General features: G+C 51.2%; 1 long non-coding RNA gene across 1 annotated transcript in view; it reads left to right on the top strand.

Annotated features, from left to right (window-relative positions):
• Positions 1 to 215: 215 nt before the first annotated feature.
• LOC129634015 (uncharacterized) overlaps positions 216 to 26,187 on the top strand; it is a 49,130-nt gene continuing 23,158 nt past the window's right edge. Inside the window, exons 1-2 of the long non-coding RNA XR_008705367.1 lie at positions 216 to 292; positions 773 to 908. This is a non-coding gene — a long non-coding RNA (uncharacterized LOC129634015). The remainder of the gene's footprint in view (positions 293 to 772; positions 909 to 26,187) is intronic.

The raw sequence follows: 26,187 nt of genomic DNA, 5'->3' as shown, positions 1-26,187 counted from the left end.
ATCTCTAACATCTCCTGCATTGACAGACGGGTTCTTTACCACTAGCGCCACCTGGGAAGCCTGTGAAGATAAGGAGCTGGAATATTATCCACCTCTCACGCCCCCACAGGGCCAGGCCGGGGAAGGCCAAGAAAGAGGGGGAAGTTGGCTGTGCAGCGTATTGAGCAATCCTAGGCCCCTGATTACAGAATAAACATCCGGCAAGAAGCGAGAGAAATTCTGGTGGATCTGCAAGGGTCAGTGCCTCCTGCCTGGGACACTGGGAGGAGTTCCTGGAGAAGAGAGGCCATGGGTGAGAAGAGAGGCTCTGTGGAGGGGGAGCCTCCGCCCAGTCTTTCTGGCTCTGTCTCACCATTGGCCTGGGGGAGGGCTAGGGTCTAAACTTCTGTCCCTAGGAACCCCTGAGGAGAGGCTAAGCAGCTTCCCTCCCAGCCCTGCCTCCAACCCGGCCTGCTGGCCCAGGTGGAGGCTCAGATGTCAGCAGGAAGGAGAGGAGGGACAGTCGTCTGTAAATGTCAGAAGGGCAGAGCAGCTTCCTGGATTCAGTTGGGGGCAGGGCTGGAGAAGGCAGAGAGAGAATGGTGGGGGTGGGAGGGGGTCTCCTTTGTTCCTACTCTATCCCCATCAGAGACACAGCCCCCTGTAATTATTCCAGGAACCCCAGAGTGGCCAGGGTCACTTCCCTGTTTTATGGGTGAGGGAAAATGAATCCAGACTCCCCTCCTTGCGGTGGGACCATGGGCACCAGTGGGTTAATGGACTTGTCTTCCAGACTCATAGACACTGAGAGTTTCTGGCGGCTTGCGGCATCCTTGGAACAGGGCTCCGAAAGTGCCTCTCCCCAGGGCTCCTCCCACATGTGCATCTGCTCTGACCCTCCCGCTCAGAAAGCCTGACGTCTCCCCAGGGTGAGTGCTCCCGGCTGGGTGTCCCCACCCGCATCCCTGAGTGAGGAAGCTCATCACACTCATGGGGCAGGTGCAGAGAACATTCCGCCCGACTCTGGGGCATATCTGTGTGCCTGGGGCCTCCCTGGCAAGCACCCCTTAAATGCTGTGGACCAGCCCGAGAGAGAAGGGTGGGGAGAGGGGCTTGAGGGTGGACTGTCAGCTGAACCCATAGGCCTTGTCATGATGCGAGGAGTGACTCCTGCTGCTCTGTCCATGTGTTGCAGGAAGGGGGACCCCTTCCAGGGCCTGACACTGGGCTCTTGTCTAACACTCGGAAATGAATTGTCCGAGGAGACACATGTGCTGACAAAGCAAGAGATTTTATTGGGAAAGGGCACCCGGGTAGAGAGCAGCAGGGTAAGGGAACCCAGGAGAATAGCTCTGTCACATGGCTCGCAGTCTCGGGTTTTATGGTGATGGAATTAGTTCCCAGGTTGTCTTTAGCCAGTCATTCTGACTCAGAGTCCTTCCTGGGGGTGCACGCCTTGTTCAGCCAAGATGGATGCCAGTGAGAAGGATTCTGGGAGGTGGCTGGACATGTGGTGTCTCCTTTTGACCTTTCCCAAACTCTTCTGATTGGTGGAGGCTTATTAGTTCCGTGTTCCTTACCAGGACCTCCTGCTGTAAAACAGCTCATGCAAATGGTTACTATGGCACCTGGCCAGGGTGGCCGGTTTCAATCAGTGTGCTGCCCCTGACACGTTCTTCCCCATGGCAGGGAGGTGGGTCAGCGTCACCCCAAACCCAGGTAAGAGGGACTCCTGTTGTGAGCCTTGCACCTTAGAGTGCTCTGGCCTGAACTTCCTATCATGAGGGGCTTCTTCCGGGGACCCCCACCTTCTAAGAGGGCACCATGCCACTGATGGTCATGCTTAAGGCCTGAGGAAAGTCCAGGGGGCTGTGTTCAGGGAATGGGGTGCAAACAGAGCTAGGCCTTGCAGCTTGGGGTGTCTGTCCCCACATATGTGAGGCAAGGGCAGAGGGCAGAGTGAGGTGCAGGCCAGGGCCGGAGGCTGGGGGCCAGCTCCTCCCAAGAATTCTATACTTGAACCTGGCCTTTCAGGTTCCCTGAAGGAGTATTTGTCAAGGTAGGAGCCTAAAACATGTTTTATTTAACAGTTAGCTTGATTTATAATGTAAATATCTAGACATATAGTACACGGGCTTCCATTTTTACCACTGCCTCAGACCCCACAAATGTTAGGAGTGGGCCTGGAGCTGGAGGCTGGGGTATTCCACTCAATTCTCTGCGCTCTGAGATGGCATCTATCAGCACTGTGGGCCGAGGCCGCCACCTCCACCTCCAGGCCGAGGTGTGACCATGGGCATAGCTGTGAGCAGGCACCAGATTACAGAGTTCCCAAGCTGGTAGAGATTTGAGTTCAGTAATCAAGTCCCCATTGTACAGATGGCAAAACTGAGGCCTAGAGGGTGCCAAGGACTTGCCAATGATGCACACAAGGCTCGTGAGAATGCACACATGTGTGCAAGCACAGGGTGCCACGTACATCAGTGGGGGGGCACACACACGGTTGCGAGTATACACAAAGGCAGGCATTGGTGTATGGGTGGCTTGGTGGATATTTTTCTTCTCTTCATTTTTTCTGTACCAGGGAAGATCCATCATTTCCTTTTCCTGTAATGATGTTGACCTGATTAAAATTTTTATTGGATTTCACAAAATAATTTCATATACAACATTCCCTGGGGGCTTTGCTGGAGGAGGCAATGGCAGAGGATGGCAGAGAACGAGGGGCTGGAGGAGAGGGGGTGCTAATATGAGAAGAGAGAGCGACAAGTAGATTTAGAAAGAGGCTGAGTTGGAATATATTTCATGTGCCGCTGAAATGACCGGCGGGAGTCAGGCGGGGCAAAAGGGAGATTAAAAGCTGTGCCTTTTCCGTGCTCGTGGGAAGCTGCAAGGGGGAACATTGATGTGGGCCAGCCATGGGAGGATGTCCAATGGCCTGAGACTTTGCGGCAGGCAGAAAGGAGGCTGCAGGGACAGAAGATGGATGCTCACACACCCTCTCCCCTAGCCCCCCTCCCCAGCCTGAGGCAGAGAGGAGAGGACCACACCACAGGCTGCAGGGACAGAAGATGGATGCTCACACACCCTCTCCCCTACCCCACCTCCCCAGCCCAAGGCTCTGGCCCTGGGAATGCTGGGTATGTCAGAGTCTGCAGGGACATTGGGATTCCAAGGCCAAAGTCAAGTGAGCTTCCAGATGGCAGGTGTGGGGCGGCCCCCTACTTGGTGTAGTGGGCACATGCTGGCCTGCAGGGTCCACCTTAGCCTGTCCTGGTCACCTACTGTCTGAGTGACCTCAGGGGAGTCTTAACCTCCTGAGACTCAGTTCTCTCACTTAGGAGGTGGAGGGGTGCTGGGGGAATTCAAGGAGAGAATGGATGCGAAAGTTCAGCCCAAGAGGTTGCCCAGCCAAGGCAGCTGCTCCTCCTTATTGCTGCTGTTGTCTATTCACTCTTTCATTCATTCTACAAATTCTCATTCATGCTAATTACCCTTTGACAGGCACCGGGGATGGAGCGGTGAAAAGTGACTGACCTTTTGGGGTTTACATTCTAGAGGGGAGACTAGTCTAGTCTTAGCCACTCAGTTGTGTCTGACTCTTTGTGACCCCATGACTGCAGCCCACCAGGCTCCTGTGTCCGTGGAATTCTCCAGGCAAGAATACTGGAGTGGGTTTCCATTTTCTTCTCCAAGAGGGGAGACTCACACCCAACAAAATAAGAAAGAAAAATATATTGTATTTCCGATGATGATAGGTGCTATGGGAAAAATAATCAGGAACTTGGGGGTTCTGGGGAGGGGTTGTGGTTTAAACAAGTGGTCAGGGAAGGCCTTGCTGAGAAGGTGGCCCTTGGATAGAGAGGCAAAGGTGGTGGGGGAGAGAGTCATGTGGGTCCTGAGCTAGGAGACTGTGAGATCCAGGGAACAGTAAGTACAAAGGCCCTGAGGTGGGAGTGTGTCTGGCAAGGGGAGGGGCATCAAAGGACCCAGCACAGTGGAGGCAGAGTGAGTTGAGGGGGAGAGAGGAAAATGTGAGGTCAGAGAGGGGATGGGGCCGAGTCAGTAAGCCCGTGTAGGTCACGTGGAGACGTGGGCTTTCTCTCTGGTGTGGTGGGAGCCATGGTGAGTACGTCAGATGTGTGAGGGGGTGAGTAGGGGGCTTGTCATCTCTCTTCCTGGACACAGTGGGTGGGATACCTGCTCCTCACACAAGAGAGAGATGAGCCAGAGTCACCGACTCTCCTCAGAAAATGCCCAGAAGGAAGTGCAGCCTATGACAAGGAAAGATGGGGATGGGGGAGGCCGAGGGAGCCCCAGCCCCTCTGCAGGCCCCTCTGCCTCAGGGCCGCCTCTCCCTGCCTTGCGCTCTAGCTTCACATTCCCAGCGCCCTTCGTATCCTGGACACCCAGACTGTCAGTTAAAACTGTGGTTTTTGTTTGTACGATATCAACAAGAAGAGGAATGCCGTGGATTCAATATATGAGAATGAACATCTACACAAATGGCCAGAGTGCCAGGCAGATGCTGGCAAGATGCCGGGTTGGGAGCCCCACCGAGGGGAGAGCCTCACTACAGCAGACGCAGCAGAAAGCACCCACGACAGAGAAGAGGACATAACCCACCTATGGGAGCCATGGCCAGCGCAGGGCAGAGGCCTGGAGACCTGGCCCGCTCCAGCTTAACTCAGCCTGCTTCCTCTGAGTGCTATGCTGGGGGCAGTGCCAGCCCTGGGGGAGGTGGCCTGGACAAAGTCGAGTTCGGGGTCGCAATGCCTGGGCGGGGAGGAAGGAGGACTGAATTCCAGCCTGTGTTCCGCTCGTCGAGCCCAGCAGCTCCGTGTGGAGTTGTGTCCGCTAGAGGAAGGAAGTCTCTTTTTAGGGCACAAATTCACTTTATGGGCCCACAGGGGCCTGCCCCAAGGACCCTGCCTTGGTTCAACCAAGTCCCTGCCCCATGCAGGGTGGACAGCACCAGGGCTGGGCGGTGGGGGTGGAAGGGTGGTCAGGGTGCAGAGGTGGTGTGAGATAGGTCAGTAAAGAAGAAACCTCTGCTCAGAGTGTACTGACAGGTGTCAGACCAGGAATGCCACGGGAGCTCATCCAGTCTGTACATCCTCAAGAAGGCAGACGCCCAGAGGGTGGGGAAGGGTGGGGAAGTGTGGGTGGGGTAGTGCCCAAGACCAGCCCCAACCAGGGCCTGAAGGACCAAGGAAGCCTGGCTTAGACAATGGCAAATGACCAGAGCTGAAATGTTTGCAGGGGAGGGAAGGGAGGCAGAGGAACCAGGCAGGGCCTGGGTACCAGCTAAGGGGCTCTCCTGGGTACTAGCTAAGGGGCTCTCGGGAGAGGTTCTCAGCAGGACCTAATGAGGGAATCAGATGATTATTTTAGTGCAAATCTCTGCCTCTTGGGTGGAGGCTGAATGGGAGGGGCCAAGAGGACTAATGAGGCATCCCAGAGAGAGATGGGGTGCCTGAGGGGGGTGCAGTATAGACCCACTGGGTGGAGCCAGATTGAGCCAGGTCAGATCAGGTGAGGGTGCTGTAGGCCAGGGATGAGATGGGTAGCTCTCTGGAGCAGAGCAGATCTGAGGGGGAGGGGTCCACTCTTTCCTACCTGCCAACATTTCCGGAGCCAGGTGTAAACCCAGGCCTTCTCAGCCCCAAAGCCCTGGCTTCCTCTATCCACAGCTGCCTGCTGCCTTCTCACCCATCCCTTCCTTATCTCTGCCCGTCCCCACACCTACTTGCCCAGGTCCCCAAATGGAAATCCCTGGAGAAGGGGTCAGCAGAAAGGGCTTTGCCAAGCAGAGTTATTTTTACTTGGTGCCCAGATATTTTAAAAAATAGGCAAAGCCCATGGGGTTGCCTGCCTTCTAAGGTCTCACTAAACCCAGGATGGGGGGCACGGACCAGGCTGGCTGGCCCAAATATTTGTTGCGTTGCCGGGTAACCACCAGTTGGCCCTGCAAGCTGGCATCTGTGGAACCGAGGACTTGGAAGGAAAGTCGCACAGCCGCTCAGGGCCTGGAATCAGAAACGTCAGTGAAGTCAGGAAGCGCCCCACATGTCTCCTGCGGGGAGCGCTGATCCTCAGGAAACTGCCCCCCAGGAGACAGGAGGCGTGAGATGGGATTAGTGGCTTCCCAGGGAGACCCACTCCACATGAGGCAGTTCACAAATGAGCTCATGTGGCTCTGCTGTGGGGCACAAACGGGGGAGGCCGGCTCACTGCCCCGGCCCCTCGGCCCTGGCTTCTCCCTCTCTTGCTCTGGGTTGCTGCCATGGGCATCTACAGGTGTAATAGTTGTTTCTATGGGGATCTGCCCAGCCTGTGTCCAGGGACCCTTGAGCCAGAGACAAGCACACACAGAAACAGAGGAGGCAACTCCCTCTACAGTGAAGTTGGAGGGGCTCTGGGAGGGCCCACCAACACCCACACTTCTGTCCTCTGGCCTGCCAGAAATTCCTCCATCAGGTAGGGGACTTCCCTCACTAAGAGATGGGAAGGACATTGGAGGTGGGCCAGGATATCTTAATGCAGGGCAGCAATCTCAACCGTAATAGCCCAGGCCCAGACAGCATCCAGCTCCGGCTTGCACACCCTGAGGAATGGGAAGTTCACCACCTCAAGAAGCAGCTTGTCATCTTGAAGACAGCAGTGACTGAAAGTTCCTGAACCTGGGCCTGGCTCTTCCTCTGGGGAAAGGCAGAGGCTATGGGAGAGATTACTTTGCCAACAAAGGTCTGTCTAGTCAAGGCTATGGTTTTTCCAGTAGTCATGTATGGATGTGAGAGTTGGACTGTGAAGAAAGCTGAGAGCCAAAAATTGATGCTTTTGAACTGTGGTGTTGGAGAAGACTCTTGAGAGTCCCTTGGACTGCAAGGAGATCCAACCAGTCCATCCTAAAGGAGATCAGTCCTGGGTGTTCGTTGGAAGGACTGATGCTGAAGCTGAAACTCCAGTACTTTGGCCACCTCATGTGAAGAGTTGACTCATTGGAAAAGACCCTGATGCTGGGAGGGATTGGGGGCAGGAGGAGAAGGGGACGGCAGAGGATGAGATGGCAGGATGGCATCACCGACTCAACGGACATGAGTTTGAGTGAACTCTGGGAATTGGTGATGGACAGGGAGGCCTGGAGTGCTGCGATTCATGGGGTCGCGAAGAGTCAGACACGAATGAGTGACTGAACTGAGCTGATGGGAGAGAATGCTGTTCACATGTGAGGCTATGATGATCCCAGGTGATCTTCCCTCCTGTCCTGGGAGCCCCTGAGACTTCCAAAGGTGGGCTGATGTGCAAGCTCTGGAAAACAGTATGACAATGTAAAAAAACAAGGCATCCATCTATGCATCCCAAGCCATAGCAAGTAGGTGTGTGGCAGGGAGCAGCAGCCAGCTGAGTCTGTATGCACTCCAGTCCCAACACCCCAGCTGGGAGCAACATCGGTGGCCTTGCTTCTCTGAGCCTCTTTCCTCCTCTGTAGAATGGGCATGACACCAGTCCTGCAGGGGACTCTGGAACTGGGAGATGAGGTGGTTGTCTCCCTCCCAATGCCCTGGCTCTGACCCAGACATGCCCTGTTTCCTCTGCATCAAAAGCCCTCTCCTAGCTCTATTCCCATCCTCCTCCTTCCTTCCTCTACTTGCTGATAAAATCCTTCACAAGTGGTTTGTGTGAGCCAGTTCCCTGAGGCCTGGCCAGCTGCCCTCCGCCCACCTTCGCTGCTCAGCTAAGGCCCCAGTCTCCACCCCTAAAGCCTCATCCTGACTCTCCTCCCCCGCCGCTTCCTCTTCACAGTGGTAGACACAGCTGATGCCATCTTCCTCCACACATTCCTTCCATGCAGTTGTCCTGGGGCTGCAGCCGCCTGCTCCCCCGCCCAGCTCCCCCTCTTCTGCCTTGGTAGTGAGGACAAAGATCTATCTTAGAAGGGTGCTTCTCAAGCCCTGTCTTCTAAAATCTTGTTTGTATGTCAAACAGGCACTTGAAAAGATGCCGAACATCACTAATTATTAGAGAAATGCAAATCAAAACTACAATGAGGTATAACATCACACCGGTCAGAATGGAAATCATCAAAAAAAAAACCCCTACAAACAATAAATGCTGGAGAGGCTGTGGGGGGAAGGAAACCCTCTTGCACTCCTGGTGGGAATGTAAATTCATACAGCCACTGTGGAGAACAGTATGAAGATTCCTTAAAAAAAAAATAGAAGTACCATATGACCCAGCAATCGCATTACTGGGCGTATACCCTGAGAAAACTATAATTCAAAATGACACATGTACCCTGATATTCTTTGCAGCACTGTTTACAATAACCAGGATATGGATACAACCTAAACGTCCAATGACAGATGAATGGATAAAGAAGATGTGGTACATATATACAATGGAATACTACTCAGCCATATAAGGGAATGAAATTGGGTCATTTGGAGAGAGGAGGCTGGAACCAGAGCCTATTATACAGACTGAAGTTAAGTCAGAAAGAAAGAGACAGATATCATATATTAATCCATATATGTGGAATCTAGAAAGATGGTACATATGAACCTATTTGCAGGGTAGGAACAGAGACACAGACATAGAGAATGGGCATGTGGACATGGGGGGAAAGGGTAGGTAGGGTGAACTGGGAGACTGGGATTGACACATGCTGTGTGTAAAATAGACAGCTAGCGGGAAGCAGCGTGTAGCACAGGGAGCTCAGCCCGGTGCTCTGTGATGACCTAGAGGTGGGGATGGGGGAATGGAAGGTCCAAGAGAGAGGGGATGTAAGTATACATATAGCTGATTCACTTCACTGTATAGCAGAAATTAATACAACATTGTAAAGCAATTACAAAAAGTGGAGTGAAAGTCCTTTAATCGTATCTGACTCTTTGCAACCCCATGGACTGTAGCCTGCCAGGCACCTGTGTCCATGGAATTCTCCAGGCCAGAATACTGGAGTGGGTAGTCATTCCCTTCTCCAGGGGATCTTTCCAACCCAGGCATCGAACAAACCCAGGTGTCCCACAGTGCAGGCAGATTCTTTACCATCTGAGCCACCAGGGAAGCCCAATTATACTCCAATAAAAAAAAAAATAATATAATAAATAAATTAAAATCTGGTTTGTTCTTCCCTATGGCACCCCATGCCAGTACTCTTGCCTGGAAAATCCCATGGACGGAGGAGCCTGGTAGGCTGCAGTCCATGGGGTCGCTACAGTCGGACACGACTGAGCGACTTCACTTTCACTGTTCACTTTCATGCGTTGGAGAAGGAAATGGCAACCCACTCCAGTGTTCTTGCCTGGAGAATCCCAGGGACGGGGAAGCCTGGTGGGCTGTCGTCTAGTGGGCTGACTCTGGGTCGCACAGAGTCAGACACGACTGAAGCGACTTAGCAGCAGCAGCAGCAGCCTACTTCTGGCAGCATGGGACACATGTGATTGTGTGCCCATTGTACAGAAAGAGGCAGGAACACAGTACAACCTAGAGAACCCAGGTCTTTGAGGCTTAAATCCCACTGCTGTTTGCTGGATGTACCACCTTAAGCAAGTTTTTAACTTCTCTGGATCTCAGGCTCCTTGGTCCTAAAACAAGGAGGAAGCTTATGGTGATAAACCATATCCTTCTCATGGGTTGTTGAGGATTAAACGAGTAAAAGCGCTTAATCCAGGGCCTGGCTCCTCTTGAGGGCTTGGCAGTTGTTGGCCTTTCCCTGGGGCAGCGGCCCCATGAGGAAGAGGCTGAGCTCTGCCAGGCCCCAGGCAAAGCTGGCAGCATCCACCCCACCGCAATGGCCCGGGCAGCACAATGTGTAGGTAGGGCTGAGAGCTGCAGGTCTGAGCTCCAGCCTCCACCCTGGACTGGGCAGCCCTGGGACCCAAGTGAGCAGGCAAAGTGCTGAGCTGGTCTGAGGTGGAGGGCAGATTCAGCAGTTCTGGCCTCAGGATGGGATGAACAGCCTTCAGTTGATGAGGGACTGCCTTAAAATGGAGATTTCTTGTGTCTGTAATTACTCCCTACCTCAAAGCCTCCTTAGCTTTAAAGGGCCAAGGCTCCATTAGCATTTGTGGAAAGGAAGTCCAGGGTCATCCCGCCCACTTTCTATCAGAGCTAAATAGCGACACCTCCCTGTTCCTTATCCAGATGGCTGCTGCGGTCCCTTTTGCCCTACAAAGTGCATGTCTTTGTTTTTCAGAGGCCAGGTGACTCAGGGCTCTGCAGTCACTGGGTGTCATGGCTTCCCCACCAAGTACCCAGGAACCAGTAGTCAGTTCAGTTCAGTCGCTCAGTCGTGTCCGACTCTTTGAGACCCCATGATTTGCAGCACACCAGGCCTCTCTGTCCATCATCAACTCCTGGAGTCTACCCAAACTCATGTCCATCGGGTCGGTGATGCCATCCAGCCATCTCATCCTCTGTCATCCCCTTCTCCTCCTGCCCCCAATCCCTCCCAGCATCAGAGTCTTTTCCAATGAGTCAAGTCTTCGCATGAGGTGGCCAAAGTACTGGAGTTTCAGCTTTAGCATCATTCCTTCCAAAGAACACCCAGGACTGATCTCCTTTAGGATGGACTGGTTGGATCTCCTTGCAGTCCAAGGGACTCTCAAGAGTCTTCTCCAACATCACAGTTCAAATCCTGCCCAAGTTCTTCCTAAGCTCATAGAGGTGAGGAAACTTACATCCATAGTCTCAGTGAGTCTTCACAAACCTTCCCCTCCCCAGTTTCCAGCTCCTTGTATGTCAGGTTGGCAAAAACAGACTTATCCATAGAAAGTGCTAGTTACCCAGTTGGAATCATATCCAGTACCCCACATATCTTCTGGAAACGGTCTCTGATTTTCCCTGGAGGAACATCCCCCTTCCCACTCTCAATCCTTAGAGTAGGGCTGACCCTTCCGCAGCCCCAGTTGCCCACGTGACCTTTGTGTGGCCAATGAGAGGGCCACGTGCTTCTGATCACTGAGATTGGTTCAGCCTTGGACACATGACTCAAGTTAAACCAGTGAGGCTGCATTCTAGACTTTAATTGAAACTGATAGGAAGAAACTCTGATTCCCTGGAACTTAGAGCTTGGAGGGTATCTATCACACTGGAGCTTCCAGGAGCTTTAAAAGCAAAACGGACAGTTTAAGCCAACACCAAGGAGAGAGAAACAATTTTCTCATGATAGTATTTGAGCTTCTGGCTCCAGCTATGCCTGAAGTCCATACCCCTGAATTTCTTGGTTACATTAGCCAATAAATTCCTTCTCTATTTTTTTTTTTCTTTTGCTTAACCAGTTGGAATTGAGTTAATGTTGTTGTTGTTTAGTTGCTAAGTCATGTTGGAGTCTTTTGCAACCCCATGGACTACGGCCTGTCAGGCTCCTCTGTCCGTGGGATTTCCCAAGCAAGAACACTGGAATGGGTTGCCATTTCCTACTCCCGGGGATCTTCCTGACCCCAGGATGGAACTCGTGTCTCCTGCATTGCCAGGTGGATTCTCAACCGCTAAGCTACCAGGAAAGCTGAGTTAATGTTATTTGTACCCAAAAGAGTCTTGGCTAATTCAAGAATAAAAATGTTGAAAGGAGAGGGACAGAGCCCTGTGGCACAGCTGTAGTGACATCCATCTGGGCTGACAGCAATCCTTGAGTCAGTAATCCAGGAGCTGTCAGGGTTGACTGTTTGATCAGCCAGTTGTAGACCATGCCCTGTATTCCAGCCTCAGGGTACCATCTTGGCCTCACCAACATCAGGTGCAGAGCTTTGTAGGCACCTATAGGCACCCTGTGCCTAGTGCCCTGTCAGGAAAAAAGATTTGGTTACCTTGCCCTGACTTATTCTTTGTGAACAACCTAGAGCTGTTTCAGGGTCCCTAAATATCCTTTGTGAAGATTTCTTGGAGGGTTGGGCTGGAGCCAGTGTCAGGCTTACAGACAACACTCAGCAGCTGCAGAGGGGCTCTCTCTGGAGACCCAAGCCGGCCTGGGAGGCCCATCCTCCAGCCCTGGAAAAGTGGGCAGAGGCAACAGGATCTGACAGCCCAGACTCGGAGAAAAGGGAAGCAGAAGGGGGAGCGGGCAGGAGAAGAAAGGGCTACTTCAAAGCTCATAAAATCACAGTGAGTTGGACTGCCCAAGACGAGCACTGGCTGCTTCCTAAATTATGCAGATATGTGCAAATTTTATGCAAATTAGCCACACAAAGGTGGCAGGGGCACTTGCTGACAGCCTGGCTCTGGAGCCTTCTCGGTCCGTCAGCCTCAGTCTCGTTCAGGGAGCTGAGCAGAGGAGCTGTCACCTGCCAGGCAGCCAGAAGGGAGGGGACAGGATCTGCCTTACCCCAGCTTCCTGCCCACTTCCCCTCTGGGGGACCCCCCCCAGGGTCGGCCCTCGACCCTACCCTCTGCATCTGGCTTCTGGCCTGGACTGTTAGCTCAGAGATAACCATGGTGGCTGGGTCTTTCTGGTCACCTGGTCCAGCCACTCCCTTCCCGTTATACGGATGAGGAAACAGAGGTCCAGACTAGGAAAGGGACCTGCCCTGTCCCTCGAGAAGCTATTGATTGACTCAGTAGTCTGATCCACGCACCCACCACCTCCCAGAAGAGTTGGTTGGGCATGGTCAAGGTAGGCAGCTGTCTATTTACTTCCTACCCCACCTCAGACTTCAAATATTTTCCTTAACTGTCACAGTACTAAGATTCTACTGTTTGTGCTCTGCGTCTTTGGGATGCGGTCAGTCCTCACAGAACTTGGGGCTAGAAGCTGGCAAAGTCCCCACAGTAGGGATGCTGGACTTCAAGCACTAGATGATCCAACTGCTTGTAAATCTGTGCTGGGCCCCCTTATTCCCTGAGAGGCAGAAACTCCTTGGAGATTATTCCAGACCTGGGTTTCCTAGCCCCACCCTGGCAGCCGCCTGGACTGCCTGCATCTTCATCTTTTCCTATTCTTCCTATCTTCTAATCACATTGAGAAAATAATCACAAAAATGACTTATCTTTGTTGAGCAGTTGCTTTGTGTCAGGCATTGTTATAAGAAATTGGGATCCTCGCAACAACTCTCTGGGTTAGAATTTATTATTATTCCCATTTCAGAGATTAGGGTACTATGGTGCAGGAAGGCAAAGTCAGTTGTTCATGGATGTACATCTGATAAACGATGAGGTAAGAGGGTTACCCAGGTGTGTCTGGCTCCAGGACGCACACTTAGGAGACCTGCTCAATGCTGTCTCCCTTCTCCTCCAGGAAGTCTGCCCTGCTTGTGTGATGCTAAAGCCATCTGCCAATGTCAGGGCCTCATTCATTGATGGATCCAGGCCTTGGGCTGCTTCCAGAAGCCCAGAAGCCCCAGAGTCCAAACTCTGTGGCTCTGCCTGCAATGTATCTGCCAGGGCTGGTAAGAGCTCTCTGAGGGGGGACAGCAGGGCTCCCCTCTTCCGTTCCCACCAGGGCACATCCCTCTGTGGTCAGGCACAGAGTTGGGCACCCCCCCAGCCTGAAGAGCTTTTCCAGCACTCAACACACAGATACCCAGTTCTTCATGTTGGACCCTCCCTCCCTGCCCAGAACTACTGGAGGAAAAAAAAAAAAGAGACAGAGAAATTTATCCTTGTATTCTCTTATTTGTCTCCTCACCTCCTGCTCCCCAAGGCATGAGCCAGCTCTCCAGTTCTTTGTCCCCTGGACCCCAGAGATTCTCAAAGACCATCCCTACTTAAGCCTCCCAGAATGCTTTGCTTTCTCCAGGATGGAGAGTGGAGTCCAGCTGGAGGTGCCAGGAAGGCCCTTAGGGATGCTCAGGTCCAGCTCAGGGTAAGACAGATGGGGACACTGAGTCACAGTAGAGATGGGGTCCTAACTGGGATTCCCAGACTTCTTCCTGTGCTCCAGGTGCTCTGTAGAGACTATGTCTTAATCCACAAAGTTCGAACCTCTTTGGGAACTGCAGATGCTTCTGAGAATCTGAAGAAAGCTCTAAATCCTGCCCTAACACAGAGATAGGAAGGGACAAGTAAGGAAGGCCCTAGATTTTCATCCCCAGCCAACAAATCTCCAGCCATGCTGCTTGCCCTTTGACCCTAAACCTAGCCTCGGACCCACAGCCTGAGCAAACCCGAGCTCTGCCTGACTCCCCAGGTGCCTGTGCAGATTCTAGGGCCTGCTTCTCAGCCGCGTGATGCCACGATGGGATGAGCCCAGGCAGCTTTGCGAGCCCTCTGGTGACCCTGCTCTTCCCAGGAGAGGCCCTAGTCCATCTGTCGCCACTGACCACTTACCTGCAAGGCCCAGGTGGCCGGAGACCTGTGGGGCCAGACCTGGCATCATCTGGTGGGGGAGCCCAAAGGCCAAAGGGAGGCAGCCAGGGAAGATGGATGGACTTGTGCTGTGCAGTCAGGGAAAGTGGCTGTGTGGCCTGGGGCAAGCCACCTCACCTGAGCTGCAGTATCTGTGTCTGTAAATGAAATCCCCGCTACCACACAGGAGTGAACTAAAATAGACCCTGATGCTGGGAAAGATTGAGGGAAGGAGGAGGAGTGGGTGACAGAAGATGAGATGGCTGGATGGCATCACTGACTCAATAAGCATGAGTGTGAGCAAACTCCAGGAGATAGTGAAGGACAGGGAAGCCTGGTGTGCTGCAGTCCACGGGGTCGCAAAGTGTCAGACACAACTTACTGACTGAACAGCAACAAGCATCCAAATTTCCTAGCACAGAGCCTCGCATACAGCAACCATTCAGAGAAAGTAAACTCCCAGCTCCGTACCCTGGCTCGTGACCTTGAATGGTGGTCTCATCAAGTCCCGGTCAAGCCCAAGCTCCCTTCTGAGAATTTTGCTTTGCAGCTATCAGTGACCTCTCCACTCCAGCCTCCTCCCACAGCGTCTTCGTGTTTCCCCTTCTGGGACTGTCTTGGGTGAGAACAAGAGAGGATGGGTACTCTGTAACGGGCAGCATTCTTAACCCCACCACTGCCGTCTCACTGCCTGAAATGCCATCCTACAGGCCTCTGTTCCTGGGCTCAGCATTGAGCTTCTCCCAGCAGAGGGAGCATGCCTTCGGCCCTTCCTACTCAGGGGCCATTATGGATCAGGCATTTTCCTTTGGCTGAGTGCGCTCCATGTACCTCGGGACTGAGAGAAGGTCTCAACCAGGCCACGAGAGCAGGATCATCAAGGATATTCCCAGCATCCCTCTTTGTAATAGTGAAAAATCAGAAACAACCCGAATGCCCATATATAGGGGAGTTGCTAGGCCAGCTAAGACCCATCCTTTGTAAGAAATACTGGAAGCAGTTGAGATCTCCCAAGCTTACGGGGGAAAAAAGTAAATTCCAGGATAAGATGCATCTAGTAGGATCCTAGTTATGTTGTAAAACAGCCTCTTATCTGTGCACATGTAGGTATTTTGTGTGTAAGTATAATATGTAAGGGAAGGCCTGCAAGCTACATGTCAAACTGTTACCAATGGTGAACAGTAGAGGACGCTCTGTAGGAAAGAAGCCTCCTGTGTGATATGCTTGCACACTGTGAGTTTTTGTGGTGAAAATGTATTCATGTATTCCTATCGCTAGAATACATGTTTAAATATTTTTAAGATCATAAGAGCATCTGGGGTGGCTCAGATGGTAAAGAATCTGCCTGTAATGTAGGAGACTTGGGTTTGACCCTTGGGTCAGGAAGATTCCCTGGAGGAGGGCATGGCAACCCACTCCAGTATTCTTGCCTGGAGAATTCCATGGACAGGGGAACCTGGCGGGCTGCAGCCCATGGGGTCACAAAGAGTCGGGCATGACTGAGTGACTAACCCTTTCAGCTTCCCTGGTGGCTCAGAAAGTAAAGAATCTGCCTGCAATGTGGGAGACCCAGGTTCGATCCCTAGGTCAGGAAGGTCCCCTGGAGAAGGGAATGGCTACCCCTCCAGTATTCTTACCTAAAAAATTCCATAGACAGAGGAGCCTGGTGGGCTATAGTCCATGCAGTCAAAAAAAGTGGGACATGACTGAGCGACTAACACAAGACTATAAAATTAACACACACACACACACATATTTCAAAAGGCTGGGCAGGGTAAGGAGGCCCTGCCTTAGCTTCCCTGGCACCAGATGGGCCCCTACCTGGCTCCACTCTGGCACCCCAGCAGTCCTGCTCCCCTCACCCACTCATCACAGCCAAGCTCATTAGCTCTCTCTGCTGCCCCTGGTTTTGACCTCAGAGTCTGAGAAACATCAGCTGTCTTTTCACAACTTCCCATCAGCCCTGCTCTGTGGCCATCCCTCACCACTGATCCAACTCAGATCCCACCAGCTTTACATTTTCCAGCCACGCAGGGAGGAAGTCATGAACCCGGGACAAGCTGTGGTGAGGCCCAAGAGTTGTGGTCTCTTTAGAGCCCATGGAAACATCCTCTTCGCAGAATAATGGAGCCTTGAGTCTGTCATACTTTGAGAAGGAAAGAGCCCGAGCTTGAGCTTTGTCCTGTGCCTGGGGACACTGGGAGAGATAAAGCAGGAAGAGAAGACCTAGCTCTGCACTTAGGGAGCCCCTGTCTGGGGAATCCTGCAGGGTCCCCTTGAGCACCAAGCAGCCGTGAAGCTCAATAACTGACCAGTCTTCTCGCCTTTCAGACAGGGTAACTGAGGCTCGGGGAGGGAAAATTTCTTGCCCAGCACAAGCCCCAGAGTCAGTCTCTGCACAGAGGCTCATCCCTGGGGTTTGGCCTTTGTATGTCCTTCCCTACCAGCTTTCAGTGGCAGGGAAGTTGAGAGCCCCCGGCAAGAAGCTGACATGGCAGAAGCAGCGAGACCCATAGGACCAGGGGCACGACAGGAGCACATGCAGCTGGGCCATGGCCCAGGGAAAATATTGACTTTCTGGCTAATAAAGCCCAATTTCATGAAAGCTACAACTCCAGACTGAGAAAATCCATCAGTGTTTCATAAATATTTGAAAGTGTCCGATTGATTATCATCCTGGGATGGTCGCATCCTCGGGTCTGAGGCTGGTCAGGGATGGGAGGCCCAGCTCTTGGCATTGCACGAAAGCCCCCTGGATCTCTTAGTCATCCATTCAGAAGATGCTTGTGTTTGTATTTGCTTCTGAAAGTAAATGAAACCCTGAAAGGACACACGGGAAACTAAAAGCCAGGCCTGCCGAGCAGCAGGAGGGAGGGAAGGTTTTTACCCTATGTTATAACTTTTACTTTTTTATTTTTGAAACATATGAATGCTTTTTTTTCAAAATAATAAATTAAAATGTTAAGCTGCTCCTGGGGCCATTATTTCCCTAGTCCTGAATAGATGCAGTAAAGAAAATGAAAGTGTAATTGTGCAGTCGTGTCCAACTCTTTGGGACCCCATGGACTGTGGCCCTCTGGGCTCCTCTGTCCTTGGAATTCTCCAGGCAAGAATACTGGAGTGTGTAGTCATTCCCTTCTCCAGGGTATCTTCCCGACCTAGAGATCGAACTTGGACCTCCTGCATTGCAGGCAGATTCTTTACCATCTGAGCCACCAGGGAAGCCCGGTAGAGAAGATCGGAAGGTACAAACATGGACCTCCCTAGGGGCAGTTGGCTGGGGGCAGGGGGAGAACCAGCTGTCACATGGGCTTCTCTGTCAGCTCTAGGCTTGCGATCGTTCAGCTTCTGTCACCCTGTGGGCCAGCCAGCTCCAGAAGGCACAGAGCTCAGGTGAGGATGAAATTCTTAAATGAGCCTGAATGTTTAGGGAGACGCTCTCTGTACTGCAGACGCGAGAAATACAGGGTGGTACAAGCGCACTTGTGACCGAAAGCGTCCTGGGGCCGTGCTCTCTGGACTTCCTGCCCCCAACTCACGCCGCTGAGCTGGTCTTCAGTGGCCAAGGGTTGCTGCCTCAATCATGCAATAAAGCATGGGAGCTGAACAGGCCCTCAGGGGCCATCCAGTCCTCTAGCATCCACTCCTACTGATTTTACGGATGCACAAACTGAGACCCGAGAGGAGGGTGTTGTCCAGTGTCACAGGGCACATCAGTGACAGGGCTGGACCTCAAACCTAGACAATTTATGGCCTGTAAGCCAAACTTTATTCAACAATGTATGGCAAAATCTCCTTTACCCTTGTATCCTTGGCTATGCGGGGGTGGTCACCTGGCTATAGATTCTCCTTCCCAGAGTTCTGCCCAGAGTCAAGGAGGCTGGAGACAGACCTTGTCCAGTGACCCTTGAGTCCAACTAGGTGTTCCTGAAGCACAGAGTTCCCTCGGCAGCCTCAGGCCAGCTGCTTCCCCCCAGCAGATTCTAGACCCTCAGGCCTCTGCCCCAGCAGAGCCCACCAGCCTGACAAAAATGAGGAGAGTTTCCACCTCTTTCAGGGCAGTTCTCAGTCAGTCCGAGGCCCCAGAGAAGCCCCCAGGGGTACAGTGAGTACAATTCCTGCTGCAGGAGCACAAAGACCGAGGGCCCGGCAGTGGGGTGGAGGAGAATTCGCTGCTGAGGAAGTCTGAGCCAGGCCTCAGGAAGCTGCCACTCACCACTTCAGCTGGGGTCCCCTCCCTTTCCTCACACTGATGCATCTGGACATTCACACGCATGTGCACACAGGTGTGCAAGCATGTTTTACAAGTACACACAGGGACAAGCAAAATATGTGCACCTGAGTGTATTTGTCCCCCCACCACACACATGTGCACACACACACGCACACACATACATGGACAAGCAGAGAGGGACAGCAGAACTTGGAGTCACAGGGGACTGGGGTTGGGCCCAGGGTGGTCTGAGGCTAAACCGCCAGACAGACCTCCATCAACCCCTCACAGGGAGGCCAGAGACCAGGCAGGGCTGGGGGCTCTGGCAAGCCAGGGTCTCCCACCTCCCAACTTGGGTTCCCTGCCCTGCCCCCCAGGTTTCTCAGGAAGAGGGGGACAGGGGAGGGGAGGGGCCTGGTGACATTGCCTCCAGCACAGTCATATGCTCACACTCCCTTACACTCCATGGTGTGAGCGTGTGGGTGTGAGCCGGAGTCAGAGGGCCTCCTTAGGACATCGTTCTGCACAACTTAGTTCCTGCAGCCTGGGCCTGCCTGGCAGAGATAGAGACCCCCTTGCTGCCCGGCCCAGTCCCAACCTGCCTCCTGTCTTTTCTGTCCTCCTCGCCCACCCCAGCCAACCACCTTCTCCCTCTCTACCCTCCTGCTCTCACCTGTCACCTCTCTCATCTCTGGGCTGAACTCCATGGGTTCTCCCGGGTTCCTACACTCCCTCTCCCAACAAATTTCCCAGCTCACAGACACTTGGTTGGAGCAGATCCTAAAGGAGGTAGAGGGTAAGGTGGGGCTGCCTCTGATGCAGCTGGGCTGAGACTCCTTCTTGTTTAATTCTCTCCACAAATTGTGGTTGGAACTTTTATCCTTGTTATTAGTGATGGGGGGAGGGGCAGTCTGGCAGAGTCTGAGCTGAGAGTCACACGTGTGCGCACACACCTTCTCTCCTCTCTTTTCTCTCTCCATGGACCATTTGGCTCCCCAGTGGTCTTGAGTGTTATCTCTATGCACTCCAGACACACGTCCCAGACCCATGCCTCTTGCAGACTCCCCATTTCGGGAAATGAACTCCATCCACCAGCTCCCTTTGACTCCTTTTCCCTTCCCCTGGAAATCCAAGCACTGTCTGCCTTTGGGATCCCCTTAACCCCTTCTTCCCTATGTCCTTAATGCCACAGCCCCTTCTCAAACCACCGTCATCCCTTACTAGGAAGTCTTCAACCACCCCTCCAACTTACTTCCCCACCCTAGCCAAGCAGGGAGATATTTCAAGATTGCAAGCTCATTTCCTCTTTCCTTAGAATCTTATAACTCTTTCCAAGTCCCTAAGGTGGCCTGCGACACCTGTGCCCAGGCCAGTTCATATTACATCCCCCCAGCTCCCTGCTCACCAGCCACACTGGCTTCCTGCCTCAGGGCCTTTGCCCATGCTGTTCCCTCCACCTAGAATGCTCTCCTCCCCACTCAGTACTCAGAAAACTCTCACTTCTGGGCCTCAATTCAAACAGGCCTTTCCTTTTCCCTAAAAGAAACCCTTCCTGAACCCACAATCTGAAGCAAGTCTCCACTCCCATTGCACACTGTGCTTTTCCTTTAGAGTGGTTAGCCCAGCCTGTTACTATGCACTTATCCATGCATCGAGTTGTCTAATATCTGTCCCATGCACTGCATCTGTATTTTCTCACCACTAGAGCACCATCCATGCCTGGCACAAGTATATGCTCAAGAAACATGTGTTGGATGAGTAAATGGTGAGCAGGTGGTTAGAACCTCCTTAGCCAGGGAAGCAGGAGAGTGGGCACCCTCAAATGAAGGGAATCAGGCAGAGGAGGAGCCTGGGTCTGATGAACGAAGGACCTGGCCTAACCTGGATTAGAGTGGGGGGAGCAGTGATAAGAGCCCCTTCAAGTCGTCCTGAAGGGAATGGGGAAGGCTGGCCTGTGGGTCCTTGGGCCTGGGTAGAGGTGTGTGCATGTGTGGAAAGAGGGCTATATGTGGTAGTTGTTGCATGGGAAGGGGGGGAGTGGGCCTCATTGCTGCAGATTTGTATTCCTGCTGACTTTTATTTCAAGCCTTGTTTATTTCTCCTTAAAACGTGGCTGCTATGCCAAGAGTCGTACTCGAATTAGCTGCAAGTGTGTAATTTTGCAGCTATTACCCGGGTGTTTCTGTGACTTGGGTAATAACGAGGGAAATATAAACAAACAGCAGCAAACACAGTTTAGCAAGGAAGCCTCTGAGCTCCATGTTTCAGTTTTGAGGTAGAACCAGTCTTATCCCTTCCCTGGCCCCCTTCCAAATACCCTCTGAGCATGTCAGGCTCAGGGACCAGGGAGTGGGAAGCCTGAGGGTCCCAGAATCCACTTTCCCTTGCCCCACCCCACACCCCAGGTAAACAGATCCATCCCCAGAGGCACAGTGCCCCCCAATAACCAGGGCCCCCTCTTATTCCCCCTGCACAAAAGCAAACAAAGGCCTGGCCTAATTATGTGATATTTCCCTTCTCTGGTGGCTAATGGCACCAGATCCTGTGTGACATTTCGCTCTCTTTCCTCTATTATTCTTGCTTATTATCTGGCTGCTGCCTGCCGGAGGCTCTGGGCTGCGGCTGGCACTCATGCCCACCCCCACCCATCCCTCCTTCTCTTGGGCTCTGTCCCTTTTCCCCTCCCTCACAGTCCTCCTCCATCTCCCAAGAAGGACGAAGCTTGTCCCTGATCCTCGAGGCTTCCTCTGAGGGAACTGGGACCCAGCAGAGGTCTGGACTAGGGATTACTCCAGGCTCCTTGAGGTGGACGGGCCCTCAGGACACCTGTGTCTTCCCTCAGCTCAGCTGTTGCCTCGGAGGCCTCCCCAGTGTCCCAGTCGCCTCTATGGTACCAAGTTCCCCTCTGTATCACAAAGGTGGGTCTTAATCCCCTAAGGATCTTCCTGCTCTCCTATCTGAAGGTAAATACCTAAGGGGGTGAGAGGTCAGTGGTGAGTGACCGAGTGATGGAGGGATATGCAGGGGTGTGAGTTTGCTGGAGGAGGGGGTGAGCTTGGGCCGGGGCAGAAGAGGAGAAGCTGGAGAATCCTCAATTTCAACAAACAGTTGGGCCTCAATTTCAACAAACTCAGTCGCTGAAAACACCAACTTTTGGTGTGTATTTTTTTTCCCCCAAGTAATCTTCACTTTAAAAAAAAAATGCAAGAAAGAAAACAAAAATATAAAACTCCTCCCTGTCTCCCTTAGAGGCAACCCTTATGAACAGTTTGCTGTGTATCACTGCTGATTTTTCCCCCAGGTGAATCTATTCTATGTATTTTACACACAGACTAAAAACAAAACAAAACAAAACAAAAATGGGGTCGTGGCATAAATATTGACCAGTCACTTGCTTTTTTCCCTCACCAATATATCATGGACATCATCCAGGTCAGTATGTATGGATCGACCTCATTTCTTAATGGCCACAGGGTGTCCATTGTAAGGCAAAACCACCATTTATACTTCCAGCCTCGCATCAATGGGCATCTGGGTGGCCTCCAGTTTGGGGCTGTATATGTTCTTTAGTACTGTAAATAATGGCCTCCTGACAACCCCAAAGCTGAGCTGTGCTCATGAGTCTGAGTCAGCTGGGCAGCCCTGGTCTGGGCCAGGCTAGGCTGATTCCCAAGAGTCCACTCGGGCATCTGCAGTCAGCTGGAGGGGGCTGGCTGCTCCAGGATGGCCTCGTCTGAGATGATTTTCTTCTCTTCCATGTGGTCTCTCATCCTGCAGGAAACTAGGCTAGACTTGTCCTCATGTTGGTAGCAGATGTCCAAGAGAACAAGTGGGAGCACACAAGGGCTCCTGAGGCCAGCACTTGGAACTGGCACATGGTCACTTCCTCCATATTCCATTGGCCAAATCTAGTCAGAGGCCAGTCCAGATTCAAGGGGTTGAGAAATCAATTCCATCTCTTGCTGGAAAGAGCTGCAAAGTGACTTTGGAAAAGGATACAGGGAAGTATGGGGCATTGGGGCTGTTTTTGTAATTGGTCTACCAGAGAGGCTGTTACAAGCAATTCTGTGATGACGCCTTTGTACCTCCTTCTCTCTGCTCCATCGGGCTGGTATTTTCTGCAAATGCCAAATGGTGGTAGGGTTCTTACATTTTTCAGGGAGGGCATTAGTAACTGCAAAGTTGCCCTCCAAAAGGTTTTACCAATGTCTACTCCCACCAACTTTCAAGGCAGATAAATTGGAAGAGAGATGGAGAATATTTACAGACCCTTCACTACAAGGTCTGTTACTGACATTTGTCAACCTCTGAATTTCAGGGCAAAATAAATAATAATGATTATTGTAGAAGACTTCTGAGTCTTCTAAGACTTCTATAGACTTCTAAGACTTCTTTAGACTAAGAAGTCTTCTAAGACTTCTATAACAGAGCCTGACCAGGTGGTAATCCCACTCCCCTGCCTCTAGCCCCAGCAGCCTGGCCTTTCCCAATCTCAAGCCTTATATTAAGGTCTTTAATCTGTATTGAGAGTAATTTTTGTGTATAGTACAAGTAAAACGTCCAACTTCATTCTTTTGTGTATGGATATTTCAGTTGTCCCAGCATCATTTCTTGAAAAGACTATTATTTCCCCCATTGAGTTGTCTTGGTTCCTTTGTTGAAAATCTACTGACTATAAGTGTGAGGCTTTGTTTTTGAGCTCTCATTTCTATTCATTAATCTATACATCTGTTCTTATGACAGTACCCCAATGTATTGATTACTCTAGCTTTATAGTGAATTTTGAAATTGGGATGTATGAGTCTGCCAACTTTGTTCTTTATCAAGATTATTTTAGCTATTCTAGGTCCCTTGCATTTTGAAAATAGACGTATTTTAACAGACAAATTTTAGAGCAATTTTAGATTCACAGAAAAATAGAAATTTCCTATATAACTCCTGCACTCACATATGCACAGCCTCCCCCCGTGATCAACATCTCACATCAGAGAAGTACAGTTGCTACAACTGAGGAACCTACACTGATGCATCATCATCAATCAGAGTCCACAGTTTACATTAGGGTTTACTCTTGCTGTTTTACATTCTATAGGTTTAGATAAAGATAATGATAGTAAAGATAATAAAGATAATGATAATAAAGATAATGACCTGTATCCACCATTACAGCATCGTACAGAGAGGTTCACTACTCTGAAATCCTCTGTGCTTCACCTACTCATCCCTTCCTCCCTCCAACCGCTAAAATTCATTGATATTTGTTGTTGTTGTCTCCATGTGTTTATTCATTCGGTATGACTCTTGACAACCCCATGGACTGTAGCCCGCCAGGCTCCTCTGTTCATGGGGATTCTCCAGGCAAGAATAGCGGAGTGGGTTGCCATGTCCCCCTCCAGGGGATCTTCCCAACCCAGGGATCGAACCCAGGTCTCCCACATTGCAGGCGGATTCTTTACTGTCTGAGCCACCAGGGAAGCCCTGTTGTCTCCATGTTTTTGCCTTTTCCTAATTGCCATGTTAGGACTGGCTCATGGGAAAAGTCCCTGATGCTGGGAAAGATTAAGGGCAGAAGGAGAAGAGGGCGTCAGAGGATGAGATGGCTGGATGGCATCACTGATGCAATGGACATGAACTTGGGCAAATTTCAGGAGATGGTGAGTGACAGGGAGGCCTGGCGTGCTGCAGTCCATGAAGTAAGAGTCGGATGTGACTGGGCGACTGAACAACAACTGTCATATAGTTGGAGTTATACAGTATGTAGCTTTTTTAGATTGGCTTCTTTCACCCAGTAATATTCATTTTAATTTCCTCCATGTCTTTTCATAGCTTGATAGCTCATTTCTTTTTAGCCTTGAATAATATTCCATTATCTGAATGTACCATGGTTTGTTTATCATCCATTTACCTACTGACTAACATCTTGGTTGATTACAAATTTTGACAATTATGAATAAAGCTGATATAAACCGTACATGATATAAACCATATAAACACATGGAAAGTTTCCATGTGCATATAAATTTTCAGCTCCTCAGAGTAAATACCAGGGAACATAGTTGCTGGATTGTATGGTAAGACTATGCTTAGTTTTGTAAGAAACTGCCAAACTGTCTTCCGAAGTGGCTGATTTTGTACTCCCACCAGCAGTCCTTGGCATTTTCATGTAAATTTTAGGATCAGTTGGTCCAATTTCTGCAGAAAAAAAAAAAAAAGCTAACTGAGATTTTGATACGGATTTATTGAATCTATACATCAATTTAAGGAGTACTGCAACCTTAATAATATGCAGGCTCCCAATCCATGAACATTGGATGTCTTCCTGTTTACTTCAGTCTTTAATTTCTTTCAGAAATATGTTGTAGTTTTGAGGGTACAAATCTCATACCTCCTTGGTTAAGTTTATGCCTAAGTATATTATTCTTTTTGATGCTATTGTAAATGAAACTGCTTTCTTAATTTCATTTTTCACTGCTATGTATAGGACTACAATTGGTTTTTGTATATTGATCTTATACCCTGTTCTCTTCATTGTTTAGTCTAACATTTCCCAAATACAACCCACCAGGGGAACTCCTGTTTCAAGTAACATTGATCAAAGTCTCCCAGGACTAAGATTCCTCAGGACGCTTTTGGGAAACATAAACCCAGGCCTTCGTAATTACCTTGTATTTTCCCCAGTGACCCACGCGGCTGCAATGTATGTTCTCAGGCCTTTGTTCAAGCTGCACCCTCTATATGCAGCGCCCTCACCACTAGTCTGCTTGGAAAACTCCCGCGTCTACCTCTGAAGCCCACTCAGTCTCTCCTGCTCCTTCCTACATGCCCACCTCTTCTCCGCACCTTTGTACCACCAGAGACCACCATTTCATACTGGTTTGTCCTTGCCTGTTTACACATCTTTCTCCCTCTGGGGCTCTTAGTGCTTTAAGCCCGAGGCTCAGAGCAGGCAGTAGGGTGTTCATGACATGTAAAGGTTGACTGAAGGGATGACAAGAGGTGAGAGGCAAGTATAGAGCCCCCGTCTGCTCCCTCTCCATTCTGTCCCTCTGCCGATCCCTCTCTCATGCTCTGTGGTTTCCTCTCAACCCTCATTCCAGGTCTAGTACAAAGCTGGGTCTGCTCCTGCCCAGTTCAGCCCTCTTGTTTAAATCCATACTCAAGGCTAAGCATCCAGTTGCCATTTGACCTGAATGTCACCTGTCCTTCCAGCCAGAAGAAGGAACTTAACTGGGAGGGCTCAAGAGGCTTGCTCTCCTGTGTCTAGCAGTCACAGGCCTGGGGGCTTTGGTTCTGTGAGCCTGCCCAGGCCCAAGGGTCTAGAGGGACACAGAGGGCATGGAAGGCATCTCCCACGTCCACCAGAGAGAAGTGGAGTTCAGTGGGCACTGAAGTTAGAAGCCCTAAGACACAGGGGACAGTAATGTGCAGGCCACATACCTGGGACACAACTCTCATGCGGTATGTGTGCCAAATCCCCTCTCAGAGCTGGTTTAGGAACCAACCTGGTGCATGCTGTCACTTCACTTGTGTCTGACTCTTTGCAACCCCATGGACTGTAGCCTGCCAGACTCCTCTGTATGGAATTTTTCCAGGCAAGAATACTGGAGTGGGTTGCCACGCCCTCCTCCAGGGGATCTTCCCTACCCAAGGATTGAACGTGTGTCTCTCATGTCTCCTGCATTGGCAGGCAGGTTCTTTACCACTAGCGC

Source organism: Bubalus kerabau, chromosome 19, assembly GCF_029407905.1.
Source record: "Bubalus kerabau isolate K-KA32 ecotype Philippines breed swamp buffalo chromosome 19, PCC_UOA_SB_1v2, whole genome shotgun sequence".
NCBI classification, from domain to species: Eukaryota; Metazoa; Chordata; class Mammalia; order Artiodactyla; family Bovidae; genus Bubalus; species Bubalus kerabau.
The sequence above is the reverse complement of the archived record's forward strand: the minus strand, read 5'-3'. Positions and strand labels throughout refer to the sequence as shown.